The sequence below is a fragment of the Triticum aestivum genome, chromosome 7D (assembly GCF_018294505.1).
Source record: "Triticum aestivum cultivar Chinese Spring chromosome 7D, IWGSC CS RefSeq v2.1, whole genome shotgun sequence".
NCBI lineage: Eukaryota > Viridiplantae > Streptophyta > Magnoliopsida > Poales > Poaceae > Triticum > Triticum aestivum.
In genome coordinates this window covers 82386236-82393763 of record NC_057814.1, presented here as the reverse complement: position 1 = coordinate 82393763, position 7528 = coordinate 82386236, and positions in this window count along the sequence as shown.

Sequence of the window (7528 nt, the reverse complement as noted above, 5' to 3'; positions counted from 1 at the left end):
AAGCATATTCATCCATGAAAGTATTGACAACAGTGCGAGCATGATGAATTACAGGTTTAACTATGATGAGAGTAACACAACAAGCAAACAGATGCAGTAGAATGAGATACATCATGCTATGTACTGAAACAAAAACATGATGAATCCTAAGTGACCGTTGGTAATGAATGAGTACAGACGAAGATAATGAAACAGGGTGAACAAAGAAACCCAAAAGGATAACAAACCGAATGAAGTGATCTAGAACTATCGGTACAGAGCACAAAAGTAAACTACTGAAAGAAAAGTAGTTGAGTAAATAGAACCAATGGTGCTTGATGGTGGCAGAGATATTTGGTAGACACCAGTTCACCCTTCTGCCAAAGGGCTATGTCTGGTTGGAGGGGCTGTGACTTAACACGGAAGATAAACTCTCTTCACCCTATTCTCCTTTAACGCAGAGCAGATCAGACTCAGGTTGATTTCACTCATGGTAGATCCTTGTCGGCGATCTCCAAACCTAAGGTCGACCTTCGCGAACCACAATCACTCTTGGTTGTTGAAGATCTGGCTCGGTGAAGACAACAACTCTTCAACACTCGAAGTCAAAACCTGACTGTATAAAGAGTGCGCAGCTCTCAAGAGTAATAGGTACAAGAACTCTCACTCAGAACTAATGTGATGCTAAACCACTGTCTAAGTTTGGGATCTTGGGTTTCTCTCGGTGGATCTTAAACTCAAATCACTCGGAGAGGGGTTGCTCAAATCAATCTTCTCAGAAATCTCAAACAGAGCAGCCAACAGACAATGTTGGAGCGGGGTGGCTATTTATAGCCACAGCCTTCCTAGACGGGAAATGACCAAATTAGACATCGGGTTCGGCCAATGACCGAACGACACGATTCCAACGGTTGGATTTGAGCACAGCCGTAACATTTCTTGCGGAGCAAGAAATGCTAACTCCTCGGTTCGAGACAAATCTCTCGCAGCAAAGAATATCACAGTCTCTTGCTGACAAGTATTTGGTCGGCGCACAAAGAGATTTCTGTCGCATCTTTCATAGGTTATGGCTAAGCATCACAATGGATCTAAGCATCGAGAACCTATACCCCTCTTAATAGTATGGAGGTCCTATGACTCGAAAGAATGAAATAAGAACAACGAAATGAATACTACGTCTTCACTTTGTCTTCGACTTCCATCTCATGTAGAAGAATTTGACGAGTGTGATTATGAATCAGATTCAGCTCACTCATCAATTCCACCTTTTCCTTTCTATCCATCTTGATGTGTATTTCCAGAGTCTGCTGTGTGCAAATACAAATCTCATAGAGTGATGGATTTTCTTTGCGAGGGATTTCGACCCTAGCTTCCTTAACCTTCGGAGCAATTTCAGACACAGAAGTAGTTGTAGCAGTATCAGCAGGTTCCTTCCCTTTGCTATTATCCTTCACGATGAGCAGAGTGTCACGGACTGGTGGCATGAATACCTTTGGTCTGTAAGCCCAGAAAATTTTATCATTTGTAAGCTGCTCGATTGCGAACATGATCCATGGAGCGTAAGTATTTAAAGACTGAGGGCTATCTGCTGCACATGCCAGGTTTCTAATGATAAAGTCAGGAATGTCAAACTTGATTCCCTGAGATATTGCCACAAGAGCATTTCCTATGATGCCTTTGATGGAGTTTGGCCTGTTTGTTGGCGTGATGGTATTGCACAAAATGTGAAATAGTACTTTGTTATCGTAAGCCAACTTCTTAGGGTCAACATCAATGCATTCATTGCCCACCTTGGTGGGATCCATCAGGACGTGGAGTTCAGCTTCGGACACTACCCAAAAATGCAGTTTGTGCTCTCTATCGTTCTCAAATTCGCATCAAAGAAAATTTATCAGGGCCTGAAAATGATCTGCTGAGCATTTGATTCTCTCTGCCAGTCATCCACTCAAGCATCCAGGTTGATGTATTTCCAATCTCTGCTGAGATGTATAGCGTGGCATAGAACTGAAGAATAACTTCCTTGTTCCAGCCATGATTAAAGTGCATGAACCCCTTTAGAAGAGTATGTTCAATCTGCTCAATTGCATTATGGAAGCAGGGCATTTCTTCGAGCTTGGCGAAGTTTAAAATCTTATGATTGAAAATTTTGTGCTTGCCAAACAAGATCCGAGCATAATAGACTACATGTTCCTCAGTCCAGAACCTTGGTGACAATGAGTCTTTTCTCCTTCGTAAGGACTTACCCTAAAGAAAGCAAGCTTCGGGGAATGAAGCTGTTCATTGAATGCGGGGCCATACTTAGCTGGAAACAGCGAAAATGATTCCTGAGGATTTTTCCGATATTCTTCCTCGGTAATTTCCATCGGCTGAACATAGGGATGAAAATGGAGTGGAAACTTTCCGTTTTTCTGGAGGAAAAATGGAAACAGAGAGGAAATATGAAAACAAAAATGGAAATTTTCAAAACGGAAGTGGAAGTGGAATTTTGTACGCGAAAATGGAAACAAAAATGGAACGGTGTTTTTCGGCAGAACAGGCATGGAAACGGAACTTTCCATTTTCGTGAAAATATGGAATTTCCATTTTTACTATAGACCTATGGTTGCTATGTAGTCCAACCACCAAACAATACAAAATTATACAATGAGTAGAATGGATCATTTGAGCCCAACTTCTACAACCACACATGTACTCAGCTTGACCCTATACGCAATTGTGCAGTACTACTACAATACTATGCTAAGTTGCTAACATAATGATAATATTTTGTATCCATGTTAACAATTCATTAAATTTGTTTGTGTTTTGTGTGTGTTTCTCTATGATTCAAGGGTTTTTTTAAGTTCCGGACAATGCCCACTTCTGTTTCCGTGTTCGCTTTGTATTCGCTCCGTGTCCATTTCCGATAGTATCTGTTTCGGTATTCATTTCCAGGGTTTCTGTATTCGTTTCTGCTTCTGCAAAAATATATGAAAACAAATGTGGTAGCACTCATTTCTGTCCATTTCTGCTCCATTTTCATCCTGGACATCTTCAGGGGCTGGTGCATTTTCATCGATGGGCTTTAGTGGAGCAGGTGTCCTTATAACTCCCTTTGGAGATGAAGGCATAAGAGCACTGGCCTGACCTTCAATTTCCTTTGCTGGAACTCCTTCAGCGGCTTTCTCATTCTCGGCCACTAGGGACTTTTCTTTCGATTAGTTTTCAATGATGGGTGGCACAACAACTCCTATAGACTCTTGAGTCACAACTTGTTCTCCTTCAGTCAGATATCGCAGCACTGTGAAGGAAATATGCCCTAGAGGCAATAATCAAGTTGTTATTTATATTTCCTTATATCATGATAAATGTTTATTATTCATGCTAGAATTATATTAACCGGAATTTAGTACATGTGTGAATACATAGACAAAAAGAGAGTCCCTAGTATGCCTCTACTTGACTAGCTTGTTAATCAAAGATGGTTAAGTTTCCTAGCCATAGACATGTGTTGTCATTTGATGAATGTGATCACATCATTAGAGAATGATGTGATGGACAAGACCCATCCGTTAGCTTAGCATGATGATCGTTTAGTTTTATTGCTATTGTTTTCTTCATGACTTATACATGTTCCTCTGACTATGAGATTATGCAACTCCCGAATACCAGAGGAACACTTTGTGTGCTATCAAATGTCACAACATAACTGGGTGATTATAAAGATGCTCTACAGGTGTCTCCGAAGGTGTTTGTTGGGTTGGCATAGATCAAGATTAGGATTTGTCACTCCGTGTATCGGAGAGGTATCTCTAGGCCCTCTCGATAATGCACATCACTAGAAGCCTTGCAAGCAATGTGACTAATGAGTTGGTTACAGGATGAAGCATTACGGAACGAGTAAAGAGACTTGCCGGTAACGAGATTGAACTAGGTGTTATGATACCGACGATCGAATCTCGGGTAAGTAACATACCGATGACAAAGGGAACAACGTATGTTGTTATGCGGTTTGACCGATAAAGATCTTCGTAGAATATGTAGGAGCGAATATGAGCATCCAGGTTCTGCTATTGGTTATCGACCGGAGATGTGTCTCGGTCATGTCTACATAGTTCTCGAACTCGTAGGGTCCGCACGCTTAACGTTCGATGACGATTTGTATTATGAGTTATGTGTTTTGGTGACCGAAGTTTGTTCGGAGTCCTGGATGAGATCACGGACATGACGAGGAGTCTCGAAATGTTCGAGAGGTAAAGATTGATATATTGGAAGGTTATATACGGACACCAGAATGGTTCCAAAGAAGATCGGGGATTTTTCGGAGTACCGGGAGGTTACCGGAACCCCCCGGGAAAGTTAATGGGCCTATTGGGCCATAGTGGAGGAGAGGAGGCAGGCCACGGGAGGAGGCGCGTGCCCCCCCCTTTCCCAGTCCGAATTGGACAAGGGGAGGGGCGCGGCCCCCCTCTTTCCTTCTCCCTCTCTCCCTTCCCCTTTCCCATCTCCGTTGATTGGAAGGAGGGGGGCCGAATCCTACTAGGAACGGAGTCCTAGTAGGACTCCCCCCTCATGGCGCGCCCCCCTTGGACCGGCCTTCTCCTACCCCTCCTTTATATACGTGGACAGGGGGGCACCCCCAAGGTACAACAGTTGTTTCTTAGCCGTGTGCGGTGCCCCCTCCACAGTTTACCACCTCGGTCATATTGTCGTAGTGCTTAGGCGAAGCCCTGCGCAGATCGCATCACCAACACCGTCGCCACACTGTCGTGCTGACGGAACTCTCCCTCGACCCTCTACTGGATCAAGAGCTCGAGGGACGTCATCGTGCTAAACGTGTGCTGAACACGGAGGTGCCGTATGTTCGGTACTTGGATCGGTTGGATCGTGAAGACGTTCGACTACATCAACCGCGTTAACATAACGCTTCCGCTTTCGGTCTACGAGGGTACGTGGACACACTCTCCCCTCTCGTTGCTATGCATCTCCTAGATAGATCTTGCGTGATCGTAGGAACTTTTTTGAATTACTACGTTCCCCAACAGTGGCATCCGAGCCAGGTCTATGCGTAGATGATATATGCACGAGTAGAAGACAAAGAGTTGTGGGCGATAATAGTCATACTGCTTACCACCAACGTCTTACTTTGATTCAGCGGTATTGTTGGATGAAGCAGCCCGGACCGACATTACATGACCACATTAATGAGACTAGTTCTACCGACGTGCTTCGCACACAGGTGGCTAGCGGGTTTCAGTTTCTCCAACTTTAGTTGAATCGAGTTTGACTACGGCCGGTCCTTGTTGAAGGTTAAAACAGCACACTTGATGAAAAATCGTTGTGGTTTTTGATGCGTAGGTAAGAACGGTTCTTGCTAGAAGCCCGTAGCAGCCACGTAAAACTTGCAACAAAAAAGTAGAGGACGTCTAACTTGTTTTTGCAGGGCATGTTGTGATGTGATATGGTCAAGACATGATGAGATATAAATTGTTGTATGAGATGATCATGTTTTGTAAAAGTTATCGACAACTGGCAGGAGCCTTATGGTTGTCGCTTTATTGTATGAAATGCAACCGCCATGTAATTGCTTTACTTTACCACTAAGCGGTAGCGATAGTCGTAGAAGCAATAGTTGGCGAGACGACAACGATGCTACGATGGAGATCAATGTGTCAAGCCGGTGACGATGGAGATCATGACAGTGCTTTGGATATGGAGATCAAAGGCACAAGATGATGATGGCCATATCATGTCACATATTTTGATTGCATGTGATGTTTTTCCTTTATGCATCTTATTTTGCTTAGTATGGCGGTAGCATTATAAGATGATCCCTCAATAAATTTCAAGGTATAAGTGTTCTCCCTGAGTATGCACCGTTGCTACAGTTCGTTGTGCCGAGACACCACGTGATGATCGGGTGTGATAAGCTCTATGTTCACATAAAACGGGTGCAAGCCAGTTTTTGCACGTGCAGAATACTCGGGTTAAACTTGACGAGCCTAGCATATGCATATAGGGCCTCGGAACACTCAGACCGAAAGGTCGAACGTGAATTATATAGTAGATATGATCAACATAGTGATGTTCACCATTGAAAACTACTCCATCTCACGTGATGATCGGACATGATTTAGTTGATATGGATCACGTGATCATTTAGATGACTAGAGGGATGTCTATCTAAGTGGGAGCTCTTAAGTAATATGATTAATTGAACTTAAATTTATCACGAACTTAGCACCTAATAGTTTTTGCATGTCTATGTTGTTGTAGATCAATGGCCCGTGCTACCGTTCCCTTGAATTTTAATGCATTCCTAGAGAAAGCTAAGTTGAAAGATGATGGTAGAAACTACACAGACTGGGTCCATAACTTGAGGATTATACTCATTGCTGCACAGAAGAATTATGTCCTGGAAGCACAGCTAGGTGCAAGACCCGTTGCAGGAGCAACTCTGGACGTTATGAACGTCTGGCAGAGAAAAGCTGATGACTACTCGATAGTTCAGTGTGCCATGCTTTACGTCTTAGAATCGGGAATTCAAAGACATTTTGGACGTCATGGAGCATATGAGATGTTCTAGGAGTTGAAGTTAATATTTCAAGCAAATGCCCGAGTTTAGATATATGAAGTCTCCAACAAGTTTCTATAGCTGCAAGATGGAGGAGAATAGTTCTGTCAGTGAACACATACTCAGAATGTCTGGGTACCGTAACCACTTGACTCAGCTGGGAGTTAATCTTCCTGATAATAGTGTCATTGACAGAGTTCTTCAATCACTGCCACCAAGCTATAAAGGCTTCGTGATGAACTATAATATGCAAGGGATGTAAAAGACAATTCCCGAGCTCTTCGCGATGCTAAAGGCTACGGAGGTAGAAATCAAGAAGGAGCATCAAGTGTTGATGGTTAACAAGACCACTAGTTTTAAGAAAAAGGGCAAAGGGAACAAGGGGAACTTCAAGAATAATAGCAAGCAAGTTGCTGCTCCGTGGGAAGAAGCCCAAGTCTGGACCTAAGCCTGAAAATGAGTGCTTCTACTGCAAAGGGAATGGTCACTGGAAACGGAACTGCCCCAAGTATTTGGCGGATAAGAAGGATGGCAAAGTGAAAGGTATATTTGATATACATGTCATTGATGTGTACCTTACTAATGCTTGTAGTAGCGCATGGGTATTGATACTGGTTCTGTTGCTCATATTTGCAACTCGAAACAGGGGCTACAGATTAAACGAAGATTGGCTAAGGACAAGGTGACGATGCGCGTGGGAAATGGTTCAAAAGTCGATGTGATCGCCGTCGGAATGCTACCTCTACATCTACCACCGGGATTAGTTCTAAACCTGAATAATTGTTATTTGGTGCCAACGTTGAGCATGAACATCATATCTGGATCTTGTTTGATGCGAGACAGTTATTCATTTAAATCAGAGAATAATGGTTGTTCTATTTATATGAGTAATATCTTTTATGATCATGCACCCTTGATGAGTAGTCCATTTTTGTTGAATCTCGATTGTAGTGATACACATATTCATAATATTGAAGCGAAAAGATGCAAAGTTAG